This window comes from Hylaeus volcanicus, chromosome 2, assembly GCF_026283585.1.
Source record: "Hylaeus volcanicus isolate JK05 chromosome 2, UHH_iyHylVolc1.0_haploid, whole genome shotgun sequence".
Classification (NCBI taxonomy): Eukaryota; Metazoa; Arthropoda; class Insecta; order Hymenoptera; family Colletidae; genus Hylaeus; species Hylaeus volcanicus.
In genome coordinates, this window is record NC_071977.1 from 751,567 (window position 1) to 772,203 (window position 20,637).

Genomic DNA, 20,637 nt, shown 5'->3' on the forward strand with positions numbered 1-20,637 from the left:
TATATACGTCGATAATCGAGGCCGTTTTCTCGGGTTTCGCGTCTCAACAACAGTGCGCGCCGCACCCTCTTTCGCGAGTGTACTCCCCTCTCTCTTTCTGGAACGTTGTTCTCTCTCGACGCCTCATTGTTGCCCGCTCCACCGTCCTTCGCGTGGCATTGTTGTTCATCGTCACTGGCCGGTCCTCTGCCGCTGTAACCCCCCACCCCGGACGAGCCCCCATATGTAGGAGTCTAAACGAAAAATAAGGCACGGGGATTCGAAGCCACGATCCTCGGATCCACAGTCGACCGCTTTACCTACGCGACCAATCCCGTACCCTTATGTTTCGTGTTCTTATTTGACTCCTTATTGTTGGGTATGGGAAGCGCGGATACTACGATATTATCAATGGATTGCTGAAATTCTTCCGACGAAAATGAGTACTCACATGACTCCCATTCGGACAATCTCAAATAGAAGTTTGCGATGACTATCAGGTTGAGAATAATTAAAAGTAGTCCGAACAGTGCTAGATTAAAAATCTTCAATTTTCGTTACTCCGCCTCTGATTCGCTAATAAATTGTTAGCCTGCTCTGTACACTGTTATCGAATCGTTCCGTCATCACCATCGGACTCGTGTCTTCGACTCGAAAGACTCGTTTCGACAACGATAGGAGCGTTGTTCTAGTCTCCACGCGACAGCCACAGACCCGCGATATCGTCGAATCGATAGAAACGATTATAACGGGGGAAAACTCGATTCGCGGTCGACGTACGGTAGGTAACAACGCGTGCTGTTATCTATGCAGGTGGTCCTCGACTATCTGGAACACGAGGAGCCCGTGTATTCAACCGTGAAGTGGGCCACCGAGTGGTGTTTTTGTAATTCGCTAGCTGAAACGTCCAAACTTGCAGATAAAAAGTTTATTAGTTCGCCCCCGATCCCGGTGCTCTCGTGAAACGTCGCTTCTCTACGACCACGACCATCCCCCCCTTCCCACGCGCTCGTCCCTTATCATCCACAGCAGTTTTTATTTTAACGAAACCCGCGTCATTTCACCCCCTTTGTTTTCCTTTTCTGTAATTCTTTTCTCGCTATTTTTCCGTTCATCTGGGTTTCCAAACGAAAGCTTACTTTTAAGGATATACTCTTGTTATTTTCGAGTACCTCTGCGTTGATCTCCCGGATCATTGACATTTAATAATAATACTATTTGAGCGATTGAGTACGCTAATTTTTTTTTTTTCAAGAGTGATTCGCGATTCATCCAAGGAAATGTCTCGTTCCAAAGGTCGTCGCGCGGGGAGCTGAAAATTGACACTCGGTTAAAGAAGAAGCCTCGTTAAATTCGATCCACGGTTGTCTCTCGGTGTTTCGCGACGTCGAGGTCGAGTCGAGCACCACTCGTATTATTACCGTCACGTTGGGAACGTGATTCCGTGCCGCGGCGGAGATGATAGCGGCCGCGCCGTCGATACCAATTTTCTCCCACGAGTGATTTTCTAAAGATGGATCGCGCCCAAGCATTCGGAGCACACGGACACTTTCACCTAATCGATCCAACGCCGTAGTTCGTGATTTATAGGGATATTAAAATGGTCACGTCGATCCTCGTGCAACTGGCCACGAACACTCCACCCCCTTTCCCCTCTCGCGTCGCCCGAGAACCGGGCTTCTCTCAACTCTTTATCGTCCTTATTTATGAAACGGAGGAAATGACACTTCCGGCCAGAAACCATCGGCTATCTCCGCTCGCTTTGGTACATCGACCGTTTCCAGGCCTCCGCGCCCTTTAGCTGCTCCACGGACGCTTTTTGTCTCCGGAATGTCCCGAATAAAAGCGTTCTCACGATCAAAGGGAAGCTGAACGCGTCGAACGGAGATAAGACCGGATTACGACGTTGGGTAGCCACGGGGTTTGCGTGGATAATATTTACTGGATCTAATTAGATAGCCACGGTGGCTTCCCGAGGTGTAAACGTGTTCCTCGTCGATCGAGGAACACGTCTTCATCTGGACGTCTATTCACGTTGATCGATAACGATATGACGACATATACAGAAATCTAAAAGAACGACAAGATTTTGAAAATGCTTGCAAATTATATTTAACGATGCTCGTAAACGTCGCAGAAAAGATTTTCGCGGAAGAGGGATTCGATAATGTTTCACGATTTCGCTGGAAAGCGGCTCGAATCGGGCCGTATCTTATCGAGCGTCACCGACAAGCCGCTCTTTGAGCACGATGCACGCGAAAGCCAGAAAGAGAGTATCGATCCGCAACATCTGCGACATCTTCGTTCGGCTGCTCAAGAATTATTCAGTTCACGAGTCTCCGCCTCGCTTACAAGCTGCCTCTTTATTTCGTCGAGAGCCCGGGTTTCCGCTGGAATGGCAGAGATCACTGCAATGAATACCGCGCTCCCGCTTGTTACACTGGAACTGCAAGGGAATGTGTAACGTCGAACGCGTATCACGACGGGAATTTTTGCGAAACCACGCGGTTTGTTAAACGCGATCGCGGGACAAGGGAAGTTGCTTAATTAGTCGACGTTTCGGTCGCTCGAATCGATGTCATCTCGAGAACTAGTCGTAACGATGCGCGGTACTTAAAATTCGTGATTTTTCTGGTACCGTACGATACAATGTAGAATATGGAATTACGAGAATAAGAATAGACATTTTTTTGTTTTCAGGTTGCGACATCCTAAAGGAATTGGTATCCACCAGGAGCCTCACTGGTAAGCGAAAATAAAATTCAATCGAAATTAAGGTCGTAAACACTGGCTACGTCGTTTCTTAGCACGTGATTAAATTAAAAATACGTACCAAAAGTGAAGTTGATCAGAATATAAAAAAGACATACATACTAAACGTACACGGAATAAAAATATCATAATCCTGTGTCGAATTAATTTTTACGGAGAGCTCGCGATCAACGTTCCGAGTAAAGTGGACATAAAAGTGAGTTTTCGAACGATGTTAATTTTAAATGCCACCACGAGGTTGAAGATCGTTGAAGGAAACGTTTCTTCCCGGCGCGGCACGTTCCACTTTCTTGGAGAACCGCGACGAATCACGTAACCCTGCGACATCTTTTTATTTTACAAGAGAAATTTCAACCGCTCGTGGCTCGCAATGTCTCGCGTTTACGAGACAAACGACGCGCGGTTGCGTAACGTTCGGGGTGGTTGGAAATTTATAAGTCTATTAAAAGAGATCACGGTCGAGCGACGGAAAGTAACGAGCTGGCGCGCGAAACGTATTTATAAACTCGCGAAATGGCGAATTAAAGGTGCCTTTGGAAAGAAGACAGTTCTCGGAGGCAGGGAATACAAGTTGGTTAGGCGAACGCGCTTTAATATTCGCGTTTCGACGTGTACGCCATTGTGGGTAACGTGGAGCACTCCGTGGGCAACGTGGAGCGTTTTGTCGTTAAAGCAGAGCACTCCTTCGATGAAAAATGCCGTTAACTATCGAAATATAATTCCAATCCGCGACGTCCGCGACGGTTTTATCGAGGATAGGGAAAAAGGCAGCATTTTCACAAGCGGAAACTGGCACGCGTCGCTCCAACGCGCATCAAAGGACATTGGATCCCGTTGCTCCACTTTGTAGGTTTTTGCCGTTCGCCTCGGGACAGCTGACCCTTTCGTTGGTTGAATCGAATCGAGAGAATTCGGTTGCTGTGGCAGCGCCTCGATTGGCACGCGCTTAGAGCTCGATAGATGCGATTCCACTCTAGTTGCGGAATGGGATTGATACGCGCGATCGAACCCTCGACTGCTCCCTGACGCATCGAACGATACAATAATTTGATTGGGTACAGCAGGCCATAAGATAATAGAGGGCATTAAACTATGCAAGATGACCCTTTTCCATATTTTCTTATAGAACGCATCTACAGCCCAGCCTAGTTCTTGCAAACGTATACTATAGACACGAAAATTGATTTTTACAAGATAACTCAGACCTAACCCAGCCTAGTTTCTAGAAACATCCACCGTAACCCCTCCAAGGAATTTTTACGACGACAGAGAAGCCTTCGCAACCCTGTCACACGACTTCGTAGTTGGAGGAGTAATTTATTTAATTTTTCATCAACGGAGTCGATTAATCCAGTATTTTTCTAGTCCGGAGGAGTCGCGTATCGAATTTTACGGGCTTGTTTCAGCCGTTCTGGAAACTACCGATACGCGTAGGCGACGCCAGGCACGAAGAAGTACGATGTCGGCTCAACGTTTATTGCATCCGGAGGAACAGTGTCAATATCTCGGCTGTAAAAGCGATCGTACCAGGAAAGACGTGCGGCAGGATACGTGTACATTCGTTGGCGAATTTCTCGTGCTTCCATTTTGTCTCTGGAGATTTACTGCCGATTTTTATCCTCTTAGCGCCGTTTCGAGGCTTCATGCATAGCGAAACCCAACGGATCCGGAGGTGGAACGTGAGAGGGAACGAGCCTCTTCCAGAAACTTGTTACGGCATTCTTCTCGGAAGTGCCTTCTGCATGATCGCATGAATGAATGAGTAATGCATCGTCATGAATTAAACATACGGACGCGTGCGTACCGGACTCTCTCTCTCTCTCCCTCTCTTTGACACACGTACGACCACGTGGTATCGCGGAGTTCCTCGAAAATCTAGCGGAACTGGCCAGAATCTGCACACTATGATATTGGGAGTGTCAGGATGGAATCGTTCCAGAGCGTGGACCTCCTTTGGGAATTAATTCCGAGGAAGTTAACGCGAGTACTGGCTTCTCCTTCTGCGTTATGGTTGTATGTACCTTTTAGATTGAAAAAAATATTTTTTTTTAGTCGCGTTTGGATGTCTAAGAAAAATGGCCCGCGCGGGGGTTGTCGAGGTGCCATTTTTGAGAACACTTCTGTTAACAATCGTTAACATCAAAGTAGTTATTTCTCTCTATAACGGACAGAAAAGTAACGAAGACACCGCAATTTTCGGTCCTAAGTACCAGACAGTTTTTTACGGGCATAGATAAATAATGGAGCGATTCAGGTGTTCGTTTTCTCGCGTAGACTGAAATTCCGGTTGTCCGTGGAACGAATTCACACGGAATTAGTAGCGGCCGACGCTTACCGAAGATTTGTTGGAATACTTTTCGCAACGCTTGCGCTGCATTCCGGAATAGAATTCCCTTGAATCGATTACCCTTCGCCGGATTATTTACGTTTGTTTTTCGAACTATAAACGTCTGTCCAGACAATTTACCGATTCGCTATCGGGAACGGTTAAATAAAATAATAGCGCGCGATCGTTCCCGATGCCCCGAAGAATTAAATTTACGAAACTAGAAAAATCTGAGCCTCGAAAATTGCAGTTTCATCTGCAATCCAATACGAGGGATCGAATCGCGACTGTTACAAACCATATAAAACCGAACCTCGTGACCAGGACGTTCCTATTATTATCCCTCGACAATGTCCGCGCGACGATAAAGGTGACGTAGGAAATGGAGCTCGTCAAGCTGCATAAATAACCGGGTTAGAATTCGAAATGTCGAAACGGATGTGTTGAGGAGGTATTTCAAGACCGGTCGTTGGGAATTTTGTGCAAATTCGTCGCTGCATTTTTAATCCGCCATCGCGTATCCGTGGTTGACAGCTGGGACGAATTGCGCGCAGTCGAGAGGCGTTTCGAACAGGGACCAGCGAACTTCTGTACACGCTTGGTACCTACATGGCGTAACTGTTGCGCGAGAAGAAGACGTTTCTGTAATTCACACGCGGCGCGGGGCAGTTTTTCATCGAGCCTCCCTCCGGAGCAATAAAACTCGCTGCCGAGGGACTCGGATGATACTAAATATATCCTGGACCCCGTACCCTTGCAGCGAAGGCGTCGAGTCTCAGAGTTCCGAGACCCTCGGCTGTTGAACGTGGTTAGCGAGGATTACCGCCTAGTTTCGAGCCCTAGCAATCGTTGGCTAATAATTGAGAATTTTTACGGGAGGAGATTGTTGGACTTGTCAATTTTAACCCTTTGGACCATGAGCTTGGGTCACCTTTGGCGTGACAAGACTATTTTTTCTTGAAACTTTATTTTCTCAATCTATAAGAGAGATACAATTATAACACAGAAGGAGAAGTCAGTATTTGCGTTGACTTCCTCGGAATTAATTCCCAAAGGAAGCCCTCGGTTTGGAGCAATTTCTCTCCGTCTAACGAATCCACCTGTACCGGATTTTTCATTGGAATAATTTCTTTCATTTAGACGAACGATACCCATACCTAGAGTGCTCCATTCATAGCTAAGGTAGCGTTTAGCTCGGCAATTTTCGCTCGAATGGCGTCGAAATGGCGGCAATTAAAGCTTAAACCGAGATCGAGTTAATTTGCCTCCTTTTGAGGCTACGACAGCTCAATCTTTCCTCGGGCGACGAAGAACCGATTGCTGATTATAGAAGTTCGCGTGGGAAAGTTTCAACCGGCGACCTGTCTCCTGGCGGTCGCCAGGTAATCATCGAGTTGCGCCATCGCGGCGATCTAGCTGAAAGCGAAGAAAATAGAGGCACCTACGTTTATACCGTGACGTAAACTTTTCGCAATATATATATACGGGAATTTTTTTATCGTGGATATTTTGTAACATGGGTCACTTGCATAATGGATCTTCGTATGGATGCATCGCACGGGTAATATTAACCGTAGGAAATACGTAGAAGATGAGGACAGTTTATTCTTTCATGTGTTGCAAAGATGCGACGTCAAAGTCTATTTTTTTTTTTTTTTAGAACTTTAATTTTTCATTACTACTTCAACGCATTTCACGCATCAATAATTCGATTAATTGTTCGATTACTCCTCGGAAATGATTCGCTTGAAATTGCGATGCTGGACAATCGTGATAATTTCTCCGCGGTCACGGGAGGGGGACAGAGGGAGAAAGAAGTCCACAGAGATAAAAGGCGAGAGGGAAATGGATAGCGATTTTCCGCGGCGTAATGCCCGGAATATTCATCAGACGATTTGTCTTCCCGTGTAACGAAAAATCGCGTTGCTCCGCCGGTAAATTAATCCCCCGGAATATTTATGATTTTTACGAGGTACGCGATAAAATTCCCCGGGTCTTAAGCAGCGCGGCACTAAACTACGTCGGGGAGGAACGAGAGGCGAGATCGACCAATTAAATTGCGGGTTTTATTGCCACGATTTAGCGGTACTTTTCGAAATAGAGGCTGGGAACTATTGAAAGCTGTTTCTAGCGCGATAGGTCCTCGTTACGCGACCGAATCTTTTCCCCCGCGACAAGACATGCCGGGGGCAATTGTTTCGTCGTTTGAATTTTAGTTTCCCTACTTGGTTCGAGCGCCAACGAACTTGGCCTTGGTTCGCTATTTGGACGGACCTTTTCATTAAGAGCGTAATGCGCGAGATCGTTCGCGGAAGGTTCATTACCGTGGTTCCGGTCCGCGGAACGACACCGACTATCCTCTGGCGCGCCAGTAATCCGAGTTCACCTCGTGCTCGTTTACCTCCACGCTTCTATTATGCCTCGCACTGTACACAGCGATAATTAATCCCACGCGAGGGCCACTCTCCTGGTCTCCCGTCCACTGGCAAAGACCTGTCTGCGAAATTACTACGTTAAAAGGGCTGCCTTCGGTCCCGTTTGACGTTCGCGCGATTAAATCCGAAAGCTTCCGGCTGTCGAAAGCTTTCCCATCGACCTAGCGCGCCAACCATGGCTCTGCGATGATCGATCGTCGTTGGCTAATTATTTTCTTTAAAAACTCGTGACTTTTCGGCACGAAAATTGGCTGCGTTCTACGTTTTTTCGTTACAGTAGGCTTAATCCATAACGAAAGAAACCTCCTCCACAAAAATATCAAAAATATATCCCGCTGTCATCGATGCACCGCAAGTCTGCTTCGGTTTTAAGCTTCGTGCTTCGGTACACACGGTGTCCGATCGTGTAACCTATTACCACGTTCCAGCTCGTTAAGCCATCGTCGCCAATATTTGTTACACGAACAACAGGCGAAGTCTCGCGAAGTCTAACGGGCCAACGGGTCGTTCAACGATCGTGTCGATGCGAACACGTCGCGCAGAAGGGAACGGTATCGATTGCGGTCAAGCGAGGAACACAGGCGGCGACCAAGTACTCCCAGAGTTAGCAACATTTGCGTAAAGTTAACAAGACACGCTGCGAGGGAGTTCTCCTTGACACTTCGGGACAAGTAAGGAATAGATAAATGGCCGTATATATATATATGTATATATTCGCACCGTAATGCAGCGGGCATGATACAGCTTCCGAACACGCCACAACAATTATTAGTTTCGCCGACCAACTACGAGGAACTGAAGGAAACGTGGTTGTAACCGTTGTTGTTAATCTGTCGTGACTCTCTGCCATTTTGTCGAAATCGCGGTGGAAGCTATTATCGTTGATAGAATAAAATCGTTTCTTCCATCGAGGTAGCACGTAGCACGGCGAAAGATGGCCATAGAGTTTCAATGGTTCCGAGTAACCGTTTGTAGCGAGAACTTATCCAAATAACAAGCGTCGGTTGTTTTTTCTGTCGGAACAACGGTTCCGGATTCGCGTCTATCCGGCAGCAGCATCCACTATTCATCAGAATTACGAGAACGCGAATTACTCAAGGGATTACTTTGAATAGCCGCGCAACGAGGAGCTATTGAATAAGCGATTGCCTCCGGCTGGCTTGAGCACTCGATCGATTTCGAAAACTTGTTATACCCGTAATGGAATCTCAAAATTGCTGGAACTACGGTGTTCCCGACATCGCGTAGCACTACGTTTCTTTAGACCGAAATTCGACTTATCTTGCTTTCAGGAAGCTTAATCTCGATTAAGTGTCTGGGATCCATGCGTTGCGAGTCCAAGAAGGTTGAGAAGCTCAGTTTCCCCTAAGCAACTTTACAAAAACTCCCATACACATGTCTGTAACTCCGCTAGGTGTTCGAATTTCCCTTTGAATATTCCACGTACGCTCGAGTTCCACGTAAACAAAAGAAGTTGCATTCGTCGGGGGTGTGCTCCCTTAACGTGGGAGATGATGATCGGTGACGAGGCATGTTGCGAGCACATGGCGCTCCTTAGGCCAACCCATGTAGAGAGAAGAAGCACCGGGGAGCCGTAATGACGCCAGTACGCACGCGATCGCCAGCATAGTTTGCGCGTGGGTGCAAAACGCATCGCGTTCTCTCTTCCTCTCCCTTGCTCTCGGTTGTATCTCTTTCCATCGCGGTCCCTCGCATACACACTCAAGATTTTACTCGCTCGGCGACTGGTTCATGCACACGGTCGTTGCGCGCGTAGCTTTCGTCGGGGACATCGCGCGCGCGCTGCTCGAGACATCCGGTACAATACCCTCCGGTTATAATGGGCCCGCTAGTTCCTCGCATTGTTCGAAGGCAGCATTATACGCGCGTAGACCCTGCCGACTCGGAGTAACGCGTGTATCGGCGCGATTCGAGCCCTAAACCCACCGTGCGCGCATATTATATGGGACGCGTTCTCCTCGTTGCTATTATACGCGCCTAATATTGGCCGTCTCCGAGTGGACGCGAGCTGCGTCGATCGAGATGGGATTAAGGCATGAATTCTGGAGGACGAGGCCCACGACACCGCAGTAATACGCCGTTCTGTGCTAGGACAGAGTGCTGCGTTATCGTAGGGTACGAAGCGATAGTATATCTTCGAGGGCTAGAAGCTGGTGCATGGTAACACGTGGAACTATGATTATTTCATCGTTGTAGCGCGTAGTACTCCGTTTCTTTGATCGCTCCTTTTTGCCAATCAAATCCGAGAAAACGACTACATCGTCCGACCCCTCCTTTCACCCGATGTTCCTACGTGTATTTAAGACTCCGAGAAAGAAAAAAAAAATTGCGGATAGACGATCGCCGTGGGAGTATGGTAATAATTTTCGTCCAACTAGTTCGGTTCGGAGCCAACTCGAGATACACGGAATCTCGAGAGGCTCGTTCGCATCGCTCGACTCCCAAACGTGCGCGGCTACGACTAATGCAAATGATCAATTTATGTTAAGCAACCAAGACCCTGTGTTGGCCGTGCGCAAACGAGAAAACTCGCCAACTCGAGTAGTACACGCGATGTGACGGAATCATGGTACTCGAGACGCGGCCACGCGAGCAACCGTTAAATAAGGAAGTTCATTGGCGGCAGTTGGCTGCGTATTATGATAGCAGTGGACGTACGGTGGTGTACTCTATGCGGCGAGACTCGAGAACCGTGACGGCAGACGCCATGGGAAAAAGAACACCCGCTTCCTTTCGCGGCAGACTTTTGCTTCCTTTGGTAGTAAGTGTTCGAGGGAACAAGGTCGCGTGCACAATGGCAAGGATAGTTTTACGACTTGCAGAAACAAAGATGTTGATCGCGATTCACTCGACAATATTATGGACAAGGGTTGAAATTAAACCTTCCAATTGTTCCCCTTTAAAACTCTGAAATGTCTCATTTATTGGGGCTGCAAATTGAGCAGAAGTTATAATCTATGGTGAAGTAGTTTAGTATCGTAATTTTTGGAAGCTTTTCTATCGATCCACTTTTGGACACAGACGAAGGGTGGGCATCGTGACCAGACATCGATCGAACGGAAGGATCAATAATAAGTGATATATTAAAGCTGGGCAGACATCGGCAGCTGGATATACGCGTCAAAGTTCTTCGTCGAACCAATTCCGAGATCAATCGACTGAAAGTTCATTTTCGGCCCATCAGACGCCGGGCTGAAATCTGGATTAAACGTCCGGGTTATCGGATTGAATCGACGTTGAGTGCACAGCCACGCGTTTTCGATACGCTGCCTACGCTATAATCGCTCCATATTAATCCCTTAACCTATTAAACGCGAAACGCGAAATTAACTCGTTCCGAAAGCTGCGCAGAAAGGCTCACAAAAATTGAACTCTGGGGTGAATCGCAATTTGCAACTGTTTTCGCGTTTGCAACGAGTTACTACGTGGTCCTGTACTTAGTAAAACCTTGTTAGATTTCGAATGGATGAAAATGACCGTAAACGTAGCGTTAAAGCAGAAATGGCCATTTATCGATAAATTAATTTATCGTACTCGACAGCGCTTGAATATCACGAAAACCATGAATAATTTTTACTGCAAAATATTCCCAATAGTTCTCGGCACTTTTCACCAGAGCGGGGGATGAAAAAGAGGGGGAGGGCCGAATGAAACGAAAAACGGAAACGGAGTAATCGACGCCCCATCGAGCTGGCACGCGAAACGAAATACAACCGTGGATCCGCGCGCTGATTTATTATTTTAATTGGACCGTTTAATTGGCGATCTGATTATTCGTGGAGCGAACGCGAGGTGCAGGCGACTCGAAAGTAACGGGTGTTCAACGTTCTGATCGATACGAACGCGTGCATGGTTCATGGTTCGACGCACGTGCGCCACCCATCCGCGGGTATTTGGATCCCGTGGAAACACTCGACGCCATTATTGCCTTCGAAAAAAGAAGCAAATATATATGAATTTTTTTTTATTATTTTGTATTTAAAAATATCGTAAATTAACAAAGTTGGAAGTTTGGAAGACTCTTTCCCCTGCTTTTGTCATAAAAAAAAAAAGACGAAACATTATTACACCAATGGATAACGAGCGAAGCAAGCTTCGACGATAGATCAGAGATTTGCCTATTCGTGTTTCAACGAGGTACGACATACGAATACGCGGGACATTTTCACGGGCTGGCGAGGCCATTTTTTCACCAACGCGCTACTCGATGAAATTAAAGCGCGTTAATTGCTGTCGGCCGCGCAAAGTGCGAAAATGAAGTGGCAATTACGCGGTCATTGGCCGGCGAAATGTTTCGCGGTTCTTCCGGCTCGTTTTTCCTCTCTCTGTCTCTCTTATTTTCGAGCACTAGAGCTTTATGTTCCTTCGTCTCGGCCATTTTGTTCTCTTCTTTTTTTTTTCGCGTCTTAAGTTCCTCTAGCGAGGATACTTTGTTAACGATACTCTATGTAACGTTTGAATCTTTTAAATTTTAGATATTAATCTAGATCAGTGGTTCCATTTGCCAATTGAAAAATTCATTATTTATAGAAAATGTTTCGACTATTATTTCGGATAGTCGAGGTCCCGCACCAGCTAAATGCTTCGTTTAATTAGAAGCACTGATGTCATTTATGGTTGCAAGCGGCGCCAGGCTTCGACCGCGACCGCAAACGGCAACATTTTTGCCCGCGACCGCAATTGGCGCTAATTTCATTCGCGACAGCAGTTGGTATTAATTTTCCGCGCGACCGAAACAACCGGGCCACATAAAATCTGTCGGTCGCTAGCCTGACAGGCGAATGGTGTTCGTTTTAACCCCCTTTGAGTCTTCCACGAGGAGTTGTCGTCGTGCTCGTCGCGTGCGTTGCTAATTTTGTCCGTCCCATCGTCCACGGATGATCCATCCAGTCTTGGCTCTTCTGGCTGGTGCAGTTGGCGATAAAATAAGTGTAAAATAAAAAAGTTCGAGGTGAAGGGGGTGAAAGTATCGATTCCACACGCGCGATCGATGAAATATGACAATTCGGGGCGCCACGCCGTGCACGCATCTCTGATTTTTTAATCGTCGTGTCGTTCGATTGAAAATCTGCGGTTGGCGAGCGATGATTCGCGACAGGAGCATAGGTGGGTTGAATAAACGATGGTCACAAGGCGCGCATCAATATCACAGCGCGCCCCTCGAACTCCCGACGAGGAGCGTGATTTATTCGATGCTGGACACCACGTACACGCACTTCGTCGCGTTACGTTTCCACTCGTACAGTTCCGAACAAAATGATAAGATCATCAGGCAAATATCATTGCTTGATATGCGATTGAAATTTCGCGAGAGTATCATTAACGGATCGAGGACGCTCTCCTAATTAAAATGAGCCCGAACACGAAGCCCATTCGGGCTGTTTTTCGTTATATCTGGATTCGAGCGACAACTGCTCCGATTTCGGTCGCTTGAAAGCGGCCGTAACGAAAACCACTCCGAATGGGGTCATGTTTGGACTCGTTTTTATCGGAAAAATCTCCTCAATCCGTTACTACTACTCTCCCAGCGCGTAAATAATAAAAAATTCCTTAAACACAACCCGAACGACCGGTATATTTCTAATTTAATAAAGCGCTGTACATCGTGCCATTTTGTCCCGCGCTGTACCATGAACGATCCCGTGAAATTTTTAGGGGGTTCCCCTCTTTGTCGACACGAGTCCGATTCGCAATCGGAGTGTCCCCCCCTCTCCGTCGACTCGGTGATTTATGCGCGAACGGCTCGCGACAGATTCGTTCACGTCGCGGAGTCAATTTCTGCAGCGGCGCCGAACGCTTCCGGTGCTAACGATGGCTGGAACGGAGCGTGTCGATCATTAATTTCACCGACGAGGAAAAAAGTCGTCGGGTCGGGGATCCCATAGACGAATTAGCATGGAGCCGCCCCCGATGATCGATGCACGGATTCGTTTCTCCGCGAGGCGAAACAGGAAGGGACGAGCGGTGTTAATTACCGAACTCGCGTTACCACGTGCACGTTTCCGCTCTTGTTTCTTCCCCCCAATGGTTTGCTTTATTTTTCCACAGCGAGTTCGACGAAAGATTTGTTCGCGTGGAAGGCTATCCTACGCGAACTTCCCGAGAGGAGATTTGTTCCGTTGGGCGAACTCGAGAATTGGGTAATCGAGTTTGATCGACTAACTGCATCCAGCCTGCGAGATTGAGTGACATTGATCAGGCGTCGTTTCTTCGGTATTGTCTCCGAGGTTTATTCACGAGGGAGGTAGATCTCGTACCGCATGAGTTACGGGTGCAGTTGTCGCTTGAAACCGACCATAACGAAAAATAATTCAAATAGGGTCGTGTTTGAGTTCGTTGTAATCAGGAGAGCATTCCTCGATCCATTGTTAATCGATAATAATAAACGAATAAACGAAATAACCGAATCGATCGCGCGGTTCAGGGATCGATAATTGCCCTGACGCGTCATTTTAGCAAACAATTTGGTAAATTTGCTTCTTTCTTGCCCAGATCGCGCAATCCAAAGGGGGAATTGGTGCACACCGAGCGAGACTTGTCGGTAAGTAATTTGCTGAATCCTATTAGAGTAACACCCCACCGAGTGAAACTCGGCGCGAAACTCCGGGCAACGACATGCATTAGGTTTTTTCCTTCTCCCTCCGCTTCGCGTGCCAACATCCAACGAACGTAACTGTAATCTGTCGATATGCCTTGCGAAAGTAATTAACTTTGATGGGGGAAAAAAATTGGCCGTGCGGTTGCGGCCAGGTACCACGGGTGAACCTGCCTGTATCGGAGCAGGAAACGACAGGATCTAGAAATGCATACGTTCACTTCGATGATGGATGGTTGGAAGCTTTTAAATGATTGATAACGAGAAATTTATCGTGGATATTGCGTGTTCGACGCTACGAATATCAGGGGATTAATTTGTGGCCTCTATGCAAATTTTATCATTTCTGTGCGCGTTGCTGTTTGCTTGCGAAAAGGTCCGAGGGACAGGAGGAGGAGGATTTTCAATATCCAGGAGGGTAAAATTTATGCTGCCTCGTAGGGTCACCCTCTTTTTCCCAAAATGCCGCTCACGAAAATTCCATGGCAACACAATCTTAATTCATCACGTTTCTTATTATTCGCGCCACCACTTGGCGGTCGTTCTGCTTCGATACCATGCCAATCCCACGTTGGAAAAAATGTACCCCGCCGTTAGAGAGTCCTCCGATGACCGTAGATCGTCCAGCTTACGCGAAAGCCTCGATCGTTCGTAACGGCCGAGCGTGGAAAATCATCCCGCGGTTTGAGTCCCCATCGCCTAGCGTTCAGGAAAGGTCGAACGTGACGAAACAACGCTCCTAAACGCGTTGAAGACGCTCGTTTCCGCAGTATCTTCACGTACGACACCGAAGACGCGCACTTGACACTCGGCAACCATCGTCGAATTCACACGTGATAACGTTTACGGAATACTAAAGCCGAGGAACGGGAGAGCCGACTCGGGAGAGGAGAAACGCTCTTCCAACAGAGCCAACGAATCACTCGAGCGAGATTACGCGTTCCAAAATTCGTACGGGGTACGTCTCAGTAACGACGTATCAAAAATGAAACTCGATGTTGGACTATTTTATTTGTAATCTTCCACTAGTGATACTTCAAATGATCCTCAAATAGGGATGTTTCAGTAATGATATTTAAAAAATCGGTATTGGAGTATTTGCTCCTGGAAATTGCATTCAACTTCAACGAAGCGTTGTGATACGACTATCGGTAATGTAAACAAGTCCAGTATTTACCTGTAATCAACGAAAACGATAGTCCAATTATCCTGGAGGGAGATAATGTAACATCGTTTACGGCGAAATCGTTGGTAAACGCTCCACGCAGCACGCGGACGCCCGCAGACCTCGTTTCTAGTTACGTTGTGTTGAGTGAACCAGTGGAATTGTTACGACAGTGAATTGGCATGTCCTCCTGTGAAACATAAGGAAAAATAAAATAGTATAAATAGTGTGTATAAAGATTGTAAACAAACGTGACAGAGGTTGTTTACTAAACTAACCCCGCAATCAACGGTCTCGATGGAGATTTGCAGAGATCAGCGAGGATCTAGGGATGTCTCAATTTTCCATCCGCGTGATCGCGAGGGTTGGATCGTATACAAAGTGACACACGAAGCATACCTGCGGCCCTCGCGTGTCGATCGAGGCCTGTAGATGCAACGTCACCGTCGACACCTGTTTCCGGGTATACCTTACCGATCGACCGTGTACACTCACACACGATCCGATGATTCACGCTAGAACCTTGCTACTGACAGATGCTCCACGCGTATCTAAACGTCGCACGGGTTGATCGAGGTGACCCGATGTGAATCCCGCATTGTCACTGACAGAGTTAGTGCTGTGCGCGCTATCGTGATAACGCTATCGCGATCCTCGACCCGTTATCGAGTTACGCGGCTCAAGCTCGATTCGTCGATACTTATCTAGAAACGGACGACTCCCATAAATCATTTTCCAGCGGGCTTCCAGGATAAGCTATTGGAAATGCTTGAGTACCTTTGGAGTAATATAATAATACTTGCAAGTAAGGTTTGCGGGAATGGTGTAACTATACTCTCCTGTCGAGATTTACAGAGAACCCCCCCAAAAAATAGACGAATAGCAATAATTACAGCGAAATGAAAAAGCTATTTTGGATCGGGCGAAGCATCCGTAGCGTTCGCATACAGAACCTGGAGCTTCCACTGTGAATTCAAGCCAAGTGTCTGGCGCGAGTTTCCTTGTACGACGAAAGGAATCGCGAGGAACTCGACGACCGCAGAATATAATGTTGGCTCACGGTTCTCTGGAGTCCAAACCACTTGGTCTGACCACGAACGGAACCGGCGACCGCAATAAGAATTCCCGCAAGCGGGGAGGCCACTTATTAGAATGCTTAGCGTAACGTAGCATTAAGATCGTCATCCTGACGTAGAATCTGCGAGAGGAGGGGGACGTGCAGGTCTTGAACTCGTGTTCTCTTTCGATACGAACAACCAGGATAACCGCGTTACCGCGGAATTTCTCTAGGGCGCTCGCAGGACTCGCGGTGGGTGCTTTTATAGCAGCTGTAATCGCGTACCGTGACAATTTAGAATTTAAACTGAACATAAATCAGTATTAATGTATCCCGGGGCTAGACTTAGCGTTAACATAGCGTCTGGACCCGTATTTCCGTGTTATAGTGACGCGAACCTGCTTTAATCGAAATTTATCACCGTTTAGAGTTAGCATGGTCGCGAAAGTTGACGAAAGAGTACAGATTATGCGCGTAGGAGTATGTTACGTTCGCGCGAGTATTCGAACACGGCTCTTGCTCTTACTAGACGCTCCTACCAGTGATAGGATAGATTCGGTCGATTAAAGATTACGCGAGTCTGCAGAGTGATCGCTTCTCGCGTTTCCTATTCAAGATGGATCGCGATCGATCGTGGATTCGGAGGTTTCCCGCGCAAGGGTGCATGGGGGACCACGTAGATGAGGCCCCTGTTGTTGCGCGCGCACTGGAGAACGTGCACGCGCGGAGGCCGCAAGCCACCGTTAATTAAAGCTTCTTAGGACGGTCTGGAGTAGGCGACCGTGTATGTAATTGTGCATTCCCCTGTTGGCAGCCCTGTTAGAGAGGCTTTGTGTCGAAAGGGCCGGGGGAGGGGAGCTCGCGTAGGTCTCTGCACGCCCGTAGACAATGGTGGTGGACTACAATACAACCCTGTTTGTATTTCTGCTGCGCGAACCCCGCTTCGATATCATCTACGATCCTCTCCTCCCTTCCATTCTCTCTCTCTCTCTCTCAAGTTTCGTCTCTGTCTGTGCGGCGAACCTCCTCTCCGAGTTTCTCTTCCGCTCGGCGAGGCAACTTCTAACCAGGGCCGCTGCTCGAGTATCGCCTCCTTCTTCTGTGAACTCTGTCAAGATGCCCCCCTCTACTCACAAGATGGTTACGAAGAGGTAGAATTACTTAAATAACATTCAAACAAGATTTTACTTATGCAACAAACGATTCGAATTCGACATTGACGGTTACTCTCGATCGAACGCTTCATTTCGATTTCGCATTCCCGCCAGAGACGGCCCTGGTTCTATCCCAGACATCTATCTCTCCCGAGCTCGGTGTTTGTTTTCATTTCTTTCTCCAGATTCCTCTCGATGTAAATACACCTCCGCCATTCCGAATCCCTGCTTCCTTCGCCCCTTTGTCTACGTTTCAACGTCCGCCTTTCACATTTAAAGGCGATATCAGGGTGCGTGTAATGTCCATCAGGTTGAGACATAGATTACGCGTACCTAGATACACGGAATTAATTTCTGCAACTGATGTACGCAGATGCTAGAAGGAAATTAATGGATAGACAGAAGAACGAGTACACGAGCCAAGGTTACTAGCCCGCTTTCAAGCGAAGCCTCGATTTAGTCACTTAAAAGCGGTGACTCTGGCTTCCGCCGCAGCATATCTCGGAACGTAAGCCCCAGTCGTTTTTTAAACGAATGAATTTTTTCTAGCAAACTCGGAACGAAGCATAAAAGCGCACGCTAAGCAAAGACTATAACGAAACCATAGTCGCGTCGCGGTCTGAGGGCGTCCCTCGGCCTTTCTCGGCCCTCTGTTTCCATCTGTCGCGCCGATACGCGTTTCCCTTTCCGTTGTCCCCACGCTTTGTGACTTCTATTCTCTCTGATCCCACTCGCCGCATCCACAATCCCCGTGTTCCGTGTTCCGTGTTCCTGCTGGTCTTTCTGCTTCTCCAGCTTTTCTATTCAATCGCGCAGTCACTTTGTCCACCCGCAGTCGACGATACCTCGTCCACGAGTGATCATTTCTGCGCCGTTTTCAAAGCCGCGACGTCGAGCCTAAAACCGCAATTTCTACGAGTAATTGACCAAGGCCAGGGCTAATGGGTCCCCTAGGCTTTATCTAAGAGCCAGTCGTTAATAACATTGGTACCTAATTCTAGCACCGTCTTGGCCAGTCCGAGATAACCGAAACAGGCAATCGCTTCGAACGCTCTTACTGCGAATTAGCATTTTCTTCGGTCACGCATGACGAAGAATAGAAACATGAATGGGAGGTATACAAAGGTAGGAGTTGTAGACTTGAGCGTAGGTGGGCGGGCTTTGTATTAATGTAGCGATACTTGGAGCAAATATTTTCCAAAATGAAGTACCGAATAAAAAAAAAGTTTGATCCTGATTGGCCAATAATAGCAACAGTTATAAAGAAATCACAAGCACACAAATTCTGAGAGTTCATCTCTATTCGTTTCCATTAATTTTGCTAGATGCACAAAGTTTTCTGCGAAATAGTGCCACGTATATTTCACCGCAATGAGGACGTCCCGAACGGTTCGAAGTTCAATAATGTATAGCGCGCGCTTTCAATTCCGTGGATCAAGCAAGTTGGATCGGCGTTCGAGTCTTGTCCATTGGCCGTTCTGATTAATTCCAAATTAGTTTGAACGCGGAACACGGTCGAGCTCCTGGAAATTACGGATTTCAGGGTAGATCTTTCAGAATGAGTTCCCTCGGAGAATAGTCGAATCGCCTGATGTGTACTTGGAAATTTATATACCGTGACTTCCTCGACAAATGGAGGATCATCGATTGCTCCGCCGAAGTAATTGCTTTCGGTTATCCATAAGACTTCTTCGACCGCTCGAATTTATCTTCGAAACGTACAACCCTCGAGATTTATCGGGATTAATTTTCCCCATTGCCTTCTTCTTCCAATCGAGTACTCTTTGAATGCGTATCCAAGTGTTTGCACTTGTTTCGCTAACTCGACCTTGGTTTCCTTTCGTGCATTTTCCCAAACATTTTCACACTTGTGTAATTACGTTTATCGCGTTGGTTCCGGTGTAGCATTCTCGTCAGAAAGAATTTCCTCCCAGGAATTTTTATCCGAGGGAAGAGTGGTCCAGTGCGCTAATAATCCAGTGCTCCCCTGGCACGGGACCGGGATTCACCGTGATTGGAGGGAAGATAACGAACCATATTTGTCTCCTCGGTAGCGTTGATGTTTATCGAGTACGCATTTGCTCGTTCTATCGTTTCCCCTATCGTCAGTTCCTTGTTCTGGCCGGTGAATACACCCCTCGAGATCCCCGCTCGTCAAATCTCTCCTATTTACAATCGCATTCTCCTCTCTTTCGTTCCTTGGCGACAATGGCCGTATAAAAGCACAGTTTTTTAAGAAAAAATGTTGGAATCAATGGAAACCTTGAATTTCGCATACCTCTATTGCCCAAGTGTCGTCGTAGAGGGAAACAGAAGGTCCGTGGATGGAATCTTCTGCGTTTTTAACCTAATAACGTGGTAACCTGGGAACGTTTAAATTGTCGTTAAATCTAGAAACTATGAGATTGGCTCCACGATCGATTCTAAGGTGGGGAAGAGGGAGGGTACCCGTATAGTTTCAGAACCGAGGGATCTAGGTGTGCGCGTAAGTTAACGGGATATCGTCGAAGATAACGAGAAATTCTTATTCCCATCCGCGTCGATCGCTATCTGGTCGGAATTTACCGTGCGCCCCCCTCCCCCCCCCCGTGCGTTGTCTTCGTGACTAAGCCTAAGTTTGGTGTGAACGCACCCTCAGGATTGCTCTTATCGGCAGCCACGCCGTGGCGCTGGTCGTTTTCCACCCCTTTGGCTTATCTCGGTGGTGCGAAAGCCTCTTTAGCCAGCGATTCCCTCCCGTTCCGCCGGCTGGAAACAATGCCTTCTAAAAAGGTATCAAAGTTTTAGCGACGGCAAAAAACAGACGAGGGGGTGCGGAGAAACGGGGGAAGGGGGTGGATAGCTTAGGAGGGAACCCGTGAAAACAGAAGCCTGGAGAACGCTTTATTTCGAAAGCAGCGGCGACGCCGACGTACCCTCTATTCTTGCCACCATCCAATCCCACCCCCCGACACCCCCATCTCGAGCCCCCTCGAACTCGTAAAACCCTGTTAGATGCACTCACACCGTTCACGTGGGCGCGTGCTTGGTTAAATGTCACCCCCATCGACAGTTCGAACAACTTTTCCCACCCCCGCACGAGCCCTTCTCTCTCTCTCTCTCTCTCTCTCTCTCTCTCTCTCTCTCTCTCTCT

General features: G+C 47.5%; 2 protein-coding genes across 7 annotated transcripts in view; one reads left to right on the forward strand and one right to left on the reverse strand.

Moving 5' to 3' along the window:
• Positions 1–15,821, reverse strand: part of LOC128872023 (uncharacterized) — a 79,753-nt gene extending 63,932 nt beyond the window's left edge. Inside the window, exons 1-2 of the mRNA XM_054114290.1 lie at positions 15,572–15,821; positions 15,306–15,483 (exon numbers count right to left, since the gene is read on the reverse strand). The gene's annotated coding sequence lies outside the window, so the exon portion shown is untranslated. The remainder of the gene's footprint in view (positions 1–15,305; positions 15,484–15,571) is intronic.
• LOC128872013 (ankyrin repeat domain-containing protein 50-like) overlaps positions 1–20,637 on the forward strand; it is a 92,265-nt gene that overhangs the window by 27,410 nt on the left and 44,218 nt on the right. For 5 of the 6 annotated variants that reach the window (XM_054114270.1, XM_054114271.1, XM_054114269.1 and 2 more), the window contains exons 2-3: positions 2,680–2,724; positions 14,026–14,074. The gene's annotated coding sequence lies outside the window, so the exon portion shown is untranslated. The remainder of the gene's footprint in view (positions 1–2,679; positions 2,725–14,025; positions 14,075–20,637) is intronic. The other variant, XM_054114267.1, reaches the window with a different exon arrangement.